This window comes from Ambystoma mexicanum, chromosome 9 (genome assembly GCF_040938575.1).
Source record: "Ambystoma mexicanum isolate Mex_15411 chromosome 9, UKY_AmexF1_1, whole genome shotgun sequence".
NCBI lineage: Eukaryota > Metazoa > Chordata > Amphibia > Caudata > Ambystomatidae > Ambystoma > Ambystoma mexicanum.
In genome coordinates, this window is record NC_090931.1 from 1,426,248,305 (window position 1) to 1,426,264,500 (window position 16,196).

Genomic DNA, 16,196 nt, shown 5'->3' on the forward strand with positions numbered 1-16,196 from the left:
GACACCTCTCCCGTTCGGCACATCAAAGAGGGCACCCAACGGCAAAGGTGTCCCGCTGGCAGGACAATGTGTGCTGAGCAATTCCTGCTCAGCACGCTCATTGTCCTGGCAGCAGGACACCTTACCAGTTCAGAATGGTAGAGGTGTCCCATGGCCAGAACAATGTCCCAAGGAGCTCCGGGCAGCAGAGGGTCCTCACGTTGCTCTGTATCAACAGAGTGTTACAATGTGAGCCATTGGGCACTGATGGAAGGGAGGGGGGTACTATTAGCAGGGACTTTTGTCCCTTTAGAAATGTGAATGGGAGGGATTGATCACAAGTGAGAAGGGTGCATAATGTTGCATGCTTTATGAAATAATGACTATGGCTTTAAACCCTAAGGGGGATTTGTTAGGCTCACATTAATCTACATGATGCTGTTGTGACTTTGCATGCAGAATGGGGAGAATACAACTAATGCCATTCTCCCATTGCTCAACATATTTCTATGACAATGTATGGTTAGTTTAATATGAAAGGCTAGTTATGTAATGTGGTTTGCGTCCAAGGCATTGCTATATATTATTTAAGCACATGAAATGTAAAGCAAAACCTTAATATCTATATCAACTAAACCTGGAAAGATGTGCTTGGTCGCTTAAATTGTCCACATCCCAGTTTCACCATTTAACCAAGTGTGTGATCCTGAGCAAATCATTTAATCACATTGTGCCTTATCTGCAGCTCTACAAGTGACTGATTCACTTCAAAGCTAATGTTAATGTATCCGGATATAATGGAAAAGCCTAATGACTATAGATTGCTCCACATTTAACAAAAGTGGAATTTAGCTATTTTGCACCCCAAAGATATTTGTCACTTGGCTCATTTATGGCAAATTATTCAAAAGTCACTTCCATGGTGCCTCCAAGTATCAAGGACTGATGATGCGCCTTGCAATGTCCTTTTCTGTGTAGTCACTTCTGTTGGTGCAATCCATATAATTATTAAGAAGTTTGCATGTATTTTGCCTCAGAGGGCTTTAACAGAGTTCTAATAGAGGATTTTCCTGCATCTGCAACGATCCTTCAGTTTTATTTTTGTTGTTGTGTCAAAATGCCATCTTCCACTTAAGTTACCAAAAAATGTAGAATGGGCCAGGGGTGGGTGGTTTGGGGGTGCCAATGAGACCACATGGAATTCCACACACTGCATTTCGTTGCTCACCCCCCTCTTACGCCTCCACCATTACAATGCTGGATACTCCCCTGCTTAGTTTGGTAAGGGAAGCCTTTATTGGTGGCCTGTAACCTGAACCATGACATCAACTTACTAATTTGTACCAAACTGTCCTGAAAAAGTGTCTGCAACACTCAAAAGACAGTTTCGTGAAGATTATTTTTGGCAGCAGGGGGAAAGGTTATATAGGGTTCCTAAAGGTGTGCTTTTAACAAAATCCCATACGGTTCCTTCTGGGCACCTAGAGCAAAAACTGCTTCAAAGGTTCACCATGTTATGAAGGCGTATAGCACTCATCTTCATTTCACAGAATTTGCAGAGTACGACAGTTTTGGGTCACAGGTTCTCTCAGCTTGACTCTTTCCATTCTACTTGGGGAGGGCGCGCCTTCCGCCAACTTCATTTTGAAATTAGGATGGTGGTGCTTTAGTAACATCTGAAAAGTGGCAAGGCTAATTTTAGAGGCGTTGCAGAGCTGTGGCTTGCCACAGAGAATGCACCATTTGTTATTGTTAATGTGTCTTCATACCTGGGGCCTTAATGTGCACTGTGAGCTATGCTCACATTATCCAAATTTGACACGTGCCCTTGCTAGGGTCAGCCCGCAGCCCAGCCCCCCCCCAACAAACAAACACAATTAGAAAGGATTTTTTTTAATGTTCTTTTTAAAGTACCTCTGCTCTTCTTTCAAATGCCGCCCGGGCCACGGCTCATGTTACACCGACCTAACCTCTTTGCACTCACGCACCTCCAGACAGAAACCAGCAAGCTGAGTGAGCTTCCTAGTTCCTGTCTGTATGTCGCACAAACACAAAGTCGGAAAGCGATTCCCTGTGCCACGGCCCCTGGAAGTGCTGCTGCAAGCATGGCAGCACAGGCGCCAGGCCCTGCAACACCAAGTTCAGAACCCTGGCTGCTGCCCGAGTCAGGCCAGCCAGGGTGAGGAACTGAGCCACGCACGCCATCCCGGCCCTGAATGTCTTGCAGCGCAGTTGCCAGGCATCTCAGAATTATGTAATAAAACAGCGCAAGCCTTGCTGGGCACCCCAGCCGGGCTTGCGCGTTCAGATTACATAATTGATGATTGAGGCCCCCCTGCCTTCCCTCCAAAAGTTGAAGGGGACAAACAGGCATGTCACAGAAGTTGGCGGGGGGGGGGGGGGGGGGGAACAAAACTCCGTCCCCACCCTATAATTACACCCATGGCGTTCCTGTCTTGCAGTCTCTCCCCTGGGTATGTTATTTAACGTACTTGTCTCAGTGCATTGCATATTTGGACTTGACATTAATTTCCACTAAGATAAATGTTATCTGAGGAGTTTCTTCATCCCAGTCTTGATAAACAAAGGCCTTTGGTAGTGTGGAGCTTGTCATGTAGGTCATCGTGAGTGCCACTGTAGGGAGATCCTCATGGGAAAGGGAGTCCTTGGATTGGGCGTGGGGTTTCTCTTCCGGGGAGGTCTCACTTGCCTCAACCCCTATGGAGAGTGTTGGGGAGGGGGCTCACCTCCCTAGCCTCACAGAAAGGTGTCTCCCCCACCCCCCGGGGGAAGAGACTAATTTCCTAGATTAGTCAAAGCAGCTATCAAGAGGGCATCTGTGACCTCGGAACCTGCCCTTTGCCCACGGTAGAGCGGGCACTGCAAGCAGGATACTGATGCAGCAGGGCACAAGTGCACAATATGCTTTTAGCATGGAGCTTATGCAAGGGGAAATCTGATAACAAAAATCGAAGTAGTCAGGGCTCCTACACACTTGCCAGACGGCAATTTCACAGACACCACAACCAGCATACCAACATTCTAGGTATGTACATCACATATATGACATCACACCCATGAATCCATTCAGGTCACACATGTTGTAGTAAATGCACTCAAATACAACACATCACCACTCGCAATCATAACCACTCAGACACACTTGCACAACATGTGTTCCTCCTTTTTTAATTTGTTGACAAACTCCAAATTCCTTTTTCGGGCTATTCCATTTAAAATAGTAAATTGCCACCATTAACCCTCCTACTGTCACTTATTTCCCCTCCCCCACACCACCAATGCTCCCAGGACGAGCCACAAAACCTACAACAGAGTGTAGCTGCACATGGGGCATGTGTGTGCATTCTCTGCATTTGCACAGCACAAGTCAGTGTGTGTTCGGCTCTGTTGTGCACGTCCAAACTGTAGATGCACTTTGAAAGTTGCAAAAAGTGAGTTTACCTGATCAAATTTCTTTTTTTTTTTTTTTTTTTAAAGTTGTGCGCACCATTTACACATAATGTAAAGCGCCCATGAGTGCAGCATAGAGCATTTGGTGGCCTTTAAGCGCTAAAGTCTACATGCATGCCAGTAATCACGAAAATGAACGCGCACAATTTTGCCAAAATGTGTCTAGAAACCTCCTTTTTTAATTAGAGGTAAATGTTTTTACATGTTTGTATGCAAAGTGTTGCATAACGCTATCACGACAATTAGTTGCATTTTCATCTAATCTCCATGTAAATATATATTATGAAAGGTTTATAGTAATATACTGCATACATAAAATACCGAATTTACACATGCAGGATCCATAACTCACAGTATAGATCTACAATGACACGAAACAATTATCTATGTTGATGCTTTAAAGTAATTCCATTTATTTTCCAAAACACGTGATTTCTTGATATGTGTAGATTTTTAATACCCCACTAGAATATTCATTCTCAGGCCTCCCCAAGAGTAACACAACCACCAGGCTTCTAGAAAAGGCGTTGTGCGGTTACTGGTGGCCAAAGGCTCATCAATCTCCATGTTGCGGCCTGTTGTGCCGGTGAACAACGTTCGCTAGAGATCATTTGGATCGAAACTGGATGGAGAATTTTATTTCTTTGGGAGCTTGAGTGGGAATACCCGGGGTTTGCAACTTGTGGCTCGCCAGATGTCTTGGACTACAACTCCCATGATCCTTCACTATTGCCAATGTAGAACACAAGAGCTGCTAAACGTTGCTGCTCTGTGCTGTATACACACTTCAAGGTCGCCATATATAGTGCTCTGTTGTATGTAGCCGAGTGTAAACCTGCATTTGTTGTGGGTTCTCAGTGAATGTGCGTGTCATGTATATTTTGGCGGGCAATTTGTTTGCAATGCTGTTTGGCTCCCTGTGCGAGCGACAAGTTGGTAGAAGATGGTAGGCGCCACCTGTAAGGGGAGCAGGCTTGCCTGAAGTGATTCCACCTCAGGGCAGACTGGAGCTCCCCTGCAGCAAACAAGGGTGGAAGATCCCCAGGGGAACTTAAAACCGGAGAGCAGCAGCAGAGGGGAGAGCACGATTGGAGCGGGAGAAGTGAGGGAACCCGGAGGGCGGTGATGCCTTCACAGTGTGGAACGTCCCAGAGGCCAGCAGCGTTCCAGGCCTGCACCTCGCTCGTCCCTTCTCAGGGTTGAGAATACGAGGTGGGCAACGAACCGATAAGGGAGGCGATAGGGAGCTGGTGCTTGCTCTATAGTGCCGGTGTAACGTCGAAATCTGCTCACTGTCGAAAAATGCTTAGGTTGCTTACTGCGCATGCGTTGTGTTGGTGCGCATGCGCAGTAACGGACAAACAAAGCATTTTTCGATGCGCAAGTTGGAATGAAGTTGGAATGATTTCTCCGCACCCAACGGGTACGTTTAAATAAATACAGCGTTGCCCAGCGCGCCATCCGCCCCCCCAACCCCCCCCAAGCGCACTGCATCAGGCATTTTTTGAAAAGCATCACCGCTGCTCCACCTCCGCCCCGCTGCACCTGCCCCTTAGACCAGAAAACATTTTCTGATGGGTAAGCAAAATCCGACGTTACAGTACCGTCGGATTTTGCTTTGCCATTGAAATTCACGCATGCGCAGTAGCAGCCTAAGCATTTTTCGACGATGAGCAGAATTTGACGTTGCACTGGCACAGCTCTGAGAGGGACAGAGCCTGGCGGCCCTCTCGCCGTGTGTATAGCGGCTTCAAAGTAGGGGTGGGAAAGTGTGGGAGAGGGGCCATTTATACTGCATGCTGTAAAATACTACGCACACATGGGGTTTTGTTTATAAACCGGCCCAATTGAGTTTTGTACAAGGCCGGTCAGAGGGAACAGTAAGAGGCTAAACTTCCGAAAAACCCTGGTATTTCACCTCAGTTCAGCGTTAGGTTGTCAGGAGACCGTGATTACAGCCCTAGAGTAAGAGGGTTGGTCTGCCCTGCTTGGGCGGCATCTCCCTCTCCTCTCCAGAGGGCCGTGGGGCCCAGTTTTCTGATTTTCATCGGTTACCCACCCCGTGGGTTTATTTTCTCCTCATTTCCAGGGGCACGGGAAGAGTTGGCCGTGCAGGAGGTCGGAGGGATAAGACAGGAGAAAAGATAGGCTGCCACCAGAGACCGGGGATGTTTTTCCCCTGCATTACCCCTTCTTTGCGCGGCCCAGTTGCATAGTTGTTTACATCGCACTTTCGGATAATGAAGCGAGAGAGAAGGACCCATTTGCTGCATGTCATTCTGGTGCCTTGGTTAGATGTAACCAGGGTCGGACTGGGCCTTCGGCCCATCGGCCCGTTCCCAGGCCGAAATCACTTGGGAGGCGGGTGAGGGGCCGGTCCCGAAGCACTCCTGGGCCGGTCTGGGTCTGCAGAGAGCTAGTTTGTGCATTGCATGCGCTCCGAGACAGCATAGCGCTAGCCGCCAGGCGAAATAGACACACAAGTGTAACTTTTTTTTTTTTTACAAAACACTGGGAGTGGCCGGACAGGGCGTGCCCGGGGCTGCCTCAGCCCAGCCTGCTCCCAGTGCATTGTTATAGGAGTCCCGGGCCCGGATGTGGCTGTGTGGACCTTAAACGAATCCGTCGCGAGCGCTCGTAGAGCAAGTACTAGAGCAGCATGCAGCACCTGAAGGTCACCCAGTGCCCTCCAGGTCAGCACATAGCACGCGTGCACTGGCTGGTAGACCTGTCTAGGTATGCAGGTAGGCCGACATGGAGTGCCAGGTCTGTATAAAGATCGCATAGTGGCTGAGAGACACATGAAGACTTGCGTGTAATGGATGGAAACCATTTGCAGACTATTCATGGTCCTTCTGTGCGCATATGGCGTGTGAAAACTAAACGGCACTTGAACATGATTTTTCACCGGGAGCGGACACTTGTGCATGCTCATCCTTCATATTGATCATAGACTCAGGCTAAAATCTCACTCTGCAGTTTCCTGCAGTAATCTTGCGCCCGCGCAGCACCCAGATCCCTGCTCTGCACTTGTATACATACGTTGGTTTATCTCGTTTTATGCCATGCTCTTGCACGCTTGGTGGGCCATGTTTTATTCAGTGCTTCTGACCGCTTCCAGTTGCCATTTTAGTGCAGCGCTCCTGCACACTCGTCTTAACGCCGGTTTACTGTTGTGCACAGCTTCCAGTTGCCATTTTAGTGCAGCGCTCCTGTACACTCGTCTTAACGCCGGTTTACTGTTGTGCCCAGTGTAGTCAGTTACTGTTGCGCTTTCCTAGTTTTGTGTGGCTCCTGTGCCTACATTTTTCCAGGCGGGCCAGGCCTTAGGGGAGGGGGCGACCGCCCGGGGCGCCACACCCCCCCCAGGGCGTCACTAGCCCCCGCCACATCAGGTCATGGTGGGGAGGGGGGGTCAGGGGAGGGGGGGGGGGGGGAAGAGTCTTTCAAGGGCTCCCCCGAGCTGGCGTAGTGGGAGAAGGCGCAGCAGGTGGGCACATTTGGTGACAATCGGGTACTCGGCACACGATTGCCACCAAATGCTCCCCTCTGCCGTGGGCGCCTTCACCAACAAAAGGGATCATTAGCCTCCCGCCACGCCAGCTAAGGGGAGTCCTTCAAGGGTTCCCCCGAGCTGGCATAGTGGCCGCAAGCCCCTTATTGTTAGCCAATGCGCCCACGGCAGCAGAGCGCATTTAGGAACAATAGGGTGCTGATGCACCCTATTCATAGAATTACCTCCTCGCCGGAACGAGGAGGTTTAAAAAAAATATATAAAGTGACACTCCATGGCCATGCCCCCTGTTGTCCAGGGGCACGCGGGGAAGGGGGGGCGCCAATTCGCCCAGGGCGCTGCTGCCCCTAAGGCCAGCCATGTTTCCAGGATTGCACACTAGAACTAATGTGCATTCACTATGGCCACTTCCGCACAATACTCTTGCCCCTCCCTACCTCTTCACCCTCCTCTCTTTCTATACTCCCTCTCGTCCTCTCCGTTCTGCTGACCTAGTCCTTCTCTGTTCCTCCACCACCATGTGCCCCTTCCCGCTTCCGTTCCTTTCAGCTCCTTGCCCCGACTACATTGGAACTCCCTACCTCTCCATATCCGTTCTATCTCCTCCTACCCCCTCCTTCCGCACCTCCTTAAAATCTCATCTTCTTCATCCTCCTTCCTGACCCTCATTTCACTCCATTCTTACTTTCCTACATTTCGCTCATTCCTTGTCCTCAGCTAATTGTTGTGCATAATGTGATTATTGATGGTTTGATTCTAGTTTGATATTCATGCTTCGATTGTAATGTAAAGCGCTTTGGTGTAAAGCGCTATATAAAAATGTCTAAATACAAATACTTATGTCCCCTTATATGCTCAGTTTCATGCAGGGCTTTGTGCAGAGTTGACACACTGTTTTTCTCCATTGCTCAGCTCAGCACAGCGCAGCGCAGCTTTGAGCATTGGTTGCTCCTACACCCTCATTGTGAGCGGAGACCGGATGTATGTGCTGTCCAGCCAGGTCCATTTTGGTGCAGTTCTTCACGATCACTGTGACCAGTTGTGTGTAAGGCTTCTGTGTCCTCACTGTGATGAGGTCCATGCTTGTCTGGTGTGCCTATCGCGCAGCACTTATCGCCACCGGTGTGCAATGTTTATTGTCACTATGCCTGGTTTTGGGAAGTGATTTTGTACTGTTCCTTTGCCAGTGGGGCTTAGTTGCAAGGCAGGATCCTTGGCCGGGCGGCGTAAACAGGATACGGTTGTGGGGCGCTCTGTCCCAATGGAGCAGAGCGGCCGCCCAGGCTTTTCTAGGACGTCACTCACTCGGGCCTGAGCAGGTAAGGGGGTACAGTGTTCAGGCAATAAGGTAGAACAGCGTCACCAACGTGCCTGGCCTGAACGGATTGATAAGAGGCTGCAGTAACGGTTTACTCCCAAGCATAGCCCACGCTCTGCTGAGAGCGGGAGAGAAGGAACAAGTTACTTACCTGGAACTGTTGTTCTCCAGCATGGGTCTGGCATGGATTCACATGCTCATGAATATTCCCCGTCGTTAGGCTGGGAATCCTCGGTAAAGACAAAACCAGTATCAGTTTCGTTTCTGATCTGTCTTTCGTAGTAATAAGCAATCACTGGTCTCTGCGTCATACTGACCACAGCCAATGACTGCCCTCTACTTAAGCCCCGCCTCTGGCAGCCATCTTCAGATTTGGAAGCACGTGAAGTGGCAGTATGACCAAGTGAAGAGCCGCAGAGGGGTAGGCGGGAGGGTTCGCATGTGAATCCATGCCAGACCCATGCTGGAGAACAACAGTTACAGGGAAGTAACTTGTTCCTTCTCCAGCATGGGGTCTGGCATGGATTCACATGCTCATGAATAAAGAATACATAGCAGTACACACATGCACAACCACGGGAGGTGGCAAAGGCTCAACATCAAGCATTACATCAAACTCAACATTAAGCACCTTACCTCCTCACCAGGCTCACCTCAGGCGAACAGGTTGCGCAGCACTGCTTGGCCGACCCTGGACTCCTCCCTGGAATCCCGATCGACGCAGTAGAATTTCGTGAAGGTGTGCGTAGACCTCCACGTAGCAGCCCTGCATATGTCCAGCAGGGGCACACCAGAAAGGAACGCCGTGGTAGCTGCGATCGCTCTGGTGGAATGGGGTCTCGGACGACCAGGCAGCGGTCGGTTTGCCAACCGATGACAGTACATGATACAGCCGGAGAGCCATCTGGAAATGGAAGCCTTCGAGAGAGCCTTCCCCTGATTGACAGGTCCAAAATTCACAAAGAGTTGTGACGTCTTCCGACAACACTTTGTGCGGTCCACGTAGAACTTAAGTGCTCTAGCCACATCCAGCGAGTGCAAAGTCCTCTCAGCCGGCGACGAAGGCGACGGGAAGAACACAGGCAACACCAAGGGTTCGTTGAGGTGGAAGTCCGACGGCACCTTGGGCATGAAGGAGGGGTGCATCCTGAGCACTGCCCTCGTGTCGTGAAAAGTCAAGTACGGGGCCTTGCAGGAAAGGGCCTGGATCTCTCCCACTCGTCGTGCGGAGGGGATGGCCACAAGAAACGCTGTTTTCCACGACAGAAACTTCAACGGGGCCGAGTGCAGAGGCTCGAACGGAGGTCCCATGAGCTTGGTCAGCACCACGTTGAGCTCCCACGCCGGGGCCGGAGCCTTCACCGGCGGGAACGATCTGAACAGTCCCTTCATGAACTCTTTCACCAGACGATGAGACCACAAGGACGTCCGCCCCGTGGTTCTGGTGCATCGGGAGATCGCAGCAAGATGAATCTTGATGGACGCGTGTGCCAGTCCAGCGTCAGCAGGTACGGCAGTACTTGGGGAGCCGTAATCCGTAGAGGGTTAATCTTCTGTGCGTGGCACCAGACAGAGAACCTCTTCCATTTGTGTCCGTAGCATTTAAGAGTCGAGGACGCCCTGGCCTTTGCAAGAACCTCTCTGCAGTCGGCCGGTATGTCGTATCCTCCAAACTCTAGTGCTGCAGGAGCCAGGCCTGCAAGTTCAGTGACTTCGGGTCGTGGTGGAGGATGGCGCCTCCTTCCCTGGAGAGTAGATCCGCGTCCACCGGCAGCTTGATTGACGGGGACGCTGACAAGTCCAGAAAGTCCGGGAACCATATCTGCCTCGGCCACGCAGGTGCGACGAGAATCATCCTGCACCGTGACCTCTTGAGCTGGTTGACGAGCCGGATTAGCAGTGGCAATGGAGGTAACGCGTAGAGGAACAGGCCCTCCCTTGGGAACGAGAAAGCATCGCCCATGCTCCTCGCCTGGGGAAACCTGCTGGCGAACCTCTGGCACTTGGAGTTCGTCGCCGTCGCGAACAGGTCGATCTCAGGTGTGCCCCACCGTCGGAAGAGGCGATCCACTAGATCCTGCCGTAGTTCCCACTCGTGGCACGAGCGCAGCTCCCTGCTGAGTGAGTCGGCGATGGTGTTTTTTATCCCTGCCAGATGAAACGGCACCAGAAATATCCTTTGGCCGACGGCCCAATGCCACAGGTCCTGCGCCTCCCTGGACAGTGCTGGGGACCTGGTTCCGCCCGGTTTCCTGATGTAAAACATGGTGGTGGTGTTGTCGGTGAAGATCCTCACCACCTTGCCCTTGAGGGACGGAAGGAAGGACCCGAGGGCCCAAAACACTGCACGGAGCTCCAGGACGTTGATATGTAGGGATTTCTCTGTCGGGAGCCAAAGGCCTCTTGCGTGCAGATTTTCGGTGTGCGCTCCCCACCCTTCCAGGGAGGCATCCGTGGTCACTGTCTCCTGGTGGGCTGGGGTCTGAAAGTCCATGCCCGCCGTCAGATGCGCACGGGAGGCCCACCACCGGATCGCTCGTCAAACTCTCGTCGAGTGTGATCCTTTCCTCGAAGCTGCCCGTCGTTTGGATCCAGCGCGCGTCCAGGAACTCCTGCAACGGGTGCCTCCGGAGCCTGCACATGGGAATGAGGTAGATGCAGGAAGACATAATTCCGAGGAGGGACTTGATGGACCTCATCTTGGCCGCGTCGGCCACCAACATCCGCTGTACCTTGCCCAGGATGGTCCTGGTCCTCTCCTCCGACGGGGAGGCCAGAAGGGACACTGTCGAGCCTCGCTCCCAGAAACAGTGAGTCTTGCGCGGGTACCAGGTGGGATTTGGCGTAGTTCACGGAGAATCCCAGGTCCGTGAGAAGTTGGACGGTCCTTGCCGTGTGCTCCACGGCGAGCTCCCTCGTCTTGGCTCAGATGAGCCAGTCGTCCAGGTAGGGGTAGACGTGGATCCCCTCGCGGCGCAACTGCGCCGCCACCGGTGCAAGGCACTTGGTGAATACCCTGGGTGCCGACCGTAGTCCGAAGGGGAGGGCTTTGAACTGGTAGTGACGCCCTTGGACCACAAACCTGAGGAATTTTCGGTGCCCCTTTAGGATGGGAATATGGAAGTAGGCATCCTCCAAATCCAACGACGACAGGAAGTCTCCTTCCTCCAGCTGACCCAGGACGTGCTGGAGGGTGACCATCCGGAACTTCTGCGCCTTGATGAACTTGTTCAGACGTCGCAGGTCTAGGATGGGGCGCCATCCTCCCGTCTTCTTCTTCACGAGGAAGTATCTCGAGTACACTCCGGAGCCCCGAAGCCTCTTTGGGACGAGTTTGATGGCGCCCTTCCTGAGCATAGCCTTTACCTCCAGGAGAAGCTGAGGGACGTGAAGCTCTTTCCTCGCCACGGGGGGGACGCGCGGGCACCTTCTTTGAAACTCGCGCGCGTGGCCCCGGGCTAAGGCGTCCAGCACCCAACGGTCGGTGGAGATGGACTCCCACACGCCGACGAAGCTCGCCAGCCGGCCTCCCACCGGGGTGCTTCGGTGGGGGCCCGACCCCACGGCCGGTTCAATCCTGTTTCGACGAGGCTTTGCCACCTTGACCTCCTTGGCGACGACGGCGGGGTCCGCCCGACTTACATCGTCCCCTGTAGGCCTCCTGAGACGAGCGGGCCGCTTGACGGTAGGTGGAGAAACCGCCGCCGGAACCTTTGGAGGCGCCCTTGCCTCCACTGCTCTGAAAGGGCGGCCGTCGTTGCAGTACCCCAAGGGCCCGGGCCGTCTCCGTGTCCGCTTTAATGGCCTGAAGGGAATCGTCCACAGTTTTCCCAAACAGGTTGTTCCCGTCGAACGGCATGTCCAGGACTCTGGTCTGTACGTCTTAACGGAAGTCCGTAGCCTTGAGCCATCCACGCCGCCTAAGGCACACGCCGTTGCCCAATTGGCGGAATCCCGTGTCGGCAATGTCTGTCGCAATAGTGATGGCGTGGTCCGATGCCACCTCACCCTCCTGTAGGATCTCCAGGGCCTCAGCCCTCTTGTCGTCCGGTAGGAAGTCCAGCAGGGGAGCCAGTTTATACCATAGCTCCCTGTCATAGCGGGCCACGATAGCCAAGGTGTTGGCCGCCTTAATCGTCGTCGCTGCAGACGAGATGACCCTTCGTCCCATAGTGTCCAATTTCTTTCCCTCGCCGTCCGGCGGGGAAGTCGATGTGGAGGCCGCACCCCCCCCCGCTTTCTTCCTGGCCGCCGCGGATACGACGGAGTCCGGGGTAGGCTGCGCCCGGAAGCACAGGGGGGCCGCGTCCGGGACCCGGTACTTCTTCTCGTACCGGTCTCTTCTAGCTGGCGTCGTGGAAGGGTTCTTGAGGAGGGCGAGGCCCTCATCCCAAATGTCGTCCAGTAGAGGCACCGCGAGGACAGTCTTCCTCTTGGCCTCGCGCCGTTGATAAAGGAATCCTTCCTTTTTCTTCTCCTCAGGGCAGAGTTGGAAAAGCTCGGACGCCCTGGCGATCATGGAGTGGAACGATCCAATCTCGTCGGGCGGAGAAGCCCTGGTGGGAGGCGACGACGGCAGATCCTCGTCGTAGACCTAGTCGTCCGTACCCGTCGCTGCCGTGTCAGTCCCCGTATCATCCCCTCGGGTGGACGGGGAGGAGGGCTGGACGGGGCGCGACGGCTGAAAAGGAGGTGGAGGATGAATCCTTTTCTTGGGAGGAGGAACGCCAGAAGGTCCCGGTTCTGGGTCCGACGGGAGAGGCTCCTCCGCCGGCAACGGTAGTCTCGTCCTTATCTCCGAGCATAAGGACTGTATAGCCAACAAAATGGCCGCCGAGTTGTCTTGCGGCACTGGCAGAGGGGAAACCGACGGGCGATCAGGGGCCCCGTCGGCACCCTCGACGATGTCGTCACCTGCGTCGGGATCAGGCCGGTCTTCTTCCACGCCGAGGCCGTGGCTTAAGACCTCGATCAGCTCTTCCTCCGAGGTTGAAGCCGAATCTACGACGACACCCTGCCCCCCCTTTTTCTTCTCTGCCGGAGATTTCACGAGGGTCCTATCGATGGGCATAAAAGAGGACTCCCTCCGAGGTGGCAGGGAGACTGAGCCCCGAGGTCGCCACCACTGGTGTAGCCTGCACAGGCTGAGCCAGGGCCGCCGCGACAGTCTCGATAGAGGCCTTGGCCGGGTGGATTAAAGGCCTTCACCACCTTAGGTGCGCTCACCGCCTTATCCTTGAGGGGGGGGGGGGGGGGGAAACACTGCCTCGCTCCCCCTCCGATGGGGCTTTCGAGCTCGACCGGGGCCTCTCCAGGAGCTTCGCCGGGTGCTCGGCCTTCCTCTTACCCAACCCAGAGCGTTGGCTCGTGGTTGATGGTGCCGGGGAGGGTACGCCCTGCCTGGCGCCCGTAGAGCCCGACCGTTCGGCGCTCCCGGTGCCAGCGGACTCGCGGTGCTTGGCCCGTCGCCGGGGCGTCCTCAAAGGTCTTAGAAGACCGCTCGGATTTCTTCCTCTTCTTCTCGCCGGACAGGCTCTTCCCTTCCAGCCAGTTGGCGAGACGTTGATGGCGGTCCTTCTTGGTCCGCTCCGACATGTTGCCGCAAAACGCACAGTCCTTCTCCACGTGCGTCTTGTCCTCATGTAAGCAGAGACAAAATGAGTGTTCGTCCTCCTTAAAGACGTTCTGTAGCTGGCATCCAGGGCAGACCCTGAACAGCTTTCCGGGCGTCGAGCTTCCCTTCTCCTGGGCCATGTCCGGGCCTGAGAAACTTCTGGAGTCCTCCAAAAGCATAGCTCGACGAAATCTTCACCCTTGAGGGGTGCAGACGAATCCGACACGGGTCCCCGTTGATCGGATGGAGAGTCGGTGGAGCTTGAGGCTCTTTTGACCGAAAAAACGAAGTTTTTGAGACAAAACGTGAAAAAAATAGCACTAACGCTCGAGAGCAATAGCACGAGGATCCCAACACATGAACGTGCGGTAAAAATCTGAAGATGGCTGCCAGAGGCGGGGCTTAGGTAGAGGGCAGTCATTGGCTGTGGTCAGTATGACGCAGAGACCAGTGATTGGTTATTACTACGAAAGACAGATCAGAAACGAAACTGATACTGGTTTTTTCTTTACCGAGGATTCCCAGCCTGACGACGGGGAATATTCATGAGCATGTGAATCCATGCCAGACCCCATGCTGGAGAAAGGTGACTGCTAAAAATGGACACCCGGGGATAAATAATGCAGGGACAGTAGGCAGAGGAATACACAGATGTGAGCGACTCTCCCAGGGATGCAAAACCATTTTGTAAAGTTGGCACCCAACCCCTGAAGGATGAAAAGTAGATGCACAGAGGCTTGACATGCGGCTAAATTTGCACCAGACCTGCAGATCGACTTAACGGGTCAGCTGTTAAATTTATGTTAACTATTTAATGGTATCCAGTGGATAATAATTGCTCATTTTACTATAGCTAATATGATAGCTCAGTGGGTTCTGCGCTCGCTGCTACGATGTGTGTGATATCTGCAGGTTCGAATCCCATCAAGGCCATATCAGCCTTTCATCCTTCTGAGGTCGATAAATGAGTACCAACACAGGTTGGGTGATATTGTATGGGTTCTATATAAAAAAATAAAAAAAAAGATTTAAATTTAAAAAAAAGGAGCGCAAGTGCTCATTACCATTTGTCCTTGGATTCACAGTAATTTGACAATATGGAGCTATACTATGGATCAATATGGATCTATGTTGTCCCAGGAGGATAGCTCAGAGGCAACATGCTCGCCTTGGAAGCAAGACGACACTAAGCAACACAGGTTTGATCCCCGGGTCCGCGCTTAGAAACCTCTGGGTATTAAGCGTGTTTTAAATATCATATATACACACAGATGGTAAGGATACATATGGTGATCCATTCTTGTATGCAAAGTTATGTTATTTTATGAGTTGTGTGGTAATTTCAACCGACACATGAACTCTCCATAAGTAGCTTTTTGTTTAAAGTCGTGAATTGACGCGATTCATGGATGATGGTTTCAGAGCCATTTTTTTGGGCGTTCAGGCCTATTTCTTGTCCCAGTCCGACCCTGGACGCAAATTATTTGGGTTAAGGCAGGCCATGGGCCATAGTTCCACCCGCTTCGTATTCCGGCATCAGCAAATAGGAGGGTTCTCTGGGTACCTGGGGGTTACTCAGTCAAGACAGACTACACATCTCCACAGGCCAAGGAGTAGTGATTGAGTAAGTTCCCGTGCAGTCGTGCCCATGTCTATTTGGTCTACGTCCAAGGTGTTGTGAGCCTATGTGGTAGTCTGCAGCGACCAGGAGTCTAGGATTTCGGGTGTGGGCTCAGATGGTTTACATATGAAAAACAGAGGCCAGTACTCTTTCTGTACCAAATGATCTGATAATAAATATTTAAATCGCATGTCAAGGGAACTCATGTTAAACCTAGTACTTAGTTATGTGCAACACCTGCACATTCAATTTTCACCATTCGGCCCAGGTGACCCAAGTGATACTATTTAAATATCTATTGTCAGATGTCAATGCACTCATGTTAAACCTAGCACTTGTGTGAAACCTACCCATCTGTTATGTAGTGATAACACAATGTTAATATAGTGACAATCCAAATAGAATATAGAGCGTGGAAGGTTGGGAGGTTAAGCTCTAGAATGTGGGGGGGGGGGGGTATGGAAGTTCAGTAGTTTTGGGAATAAAGATGAATGTTGACATGTAATACGGCGTACCAGTTTACTAAGGAAATATATGCATTCAAGACTATAACACCATCCAATCGCCCCCTCTGCCCAGGAGACCCAAGTGATGCTATTTAATTATTTATTAGATGCCCATGAACTCATGGTACCCAGCTACTTATTTAGGTATGAAATATACCCACTCAAACACCCCC

The 16,196-nt window shown here is 52.2% G+C and overlaps 1 protein-coding gene across 2 annotated transcripts in view; it reads right to left on the reverse strand.

The window, feature by feature from the left end:
* Positions 1–16,196, reverse strand: part of TMBIM1 (transmembrane BAX inhibitor motif containing 1) — a 280,929-nt gene that overhangs the window by 127,429 nt on the left and 137,304 nt on the right. The window lies entirely within an intron of this gene.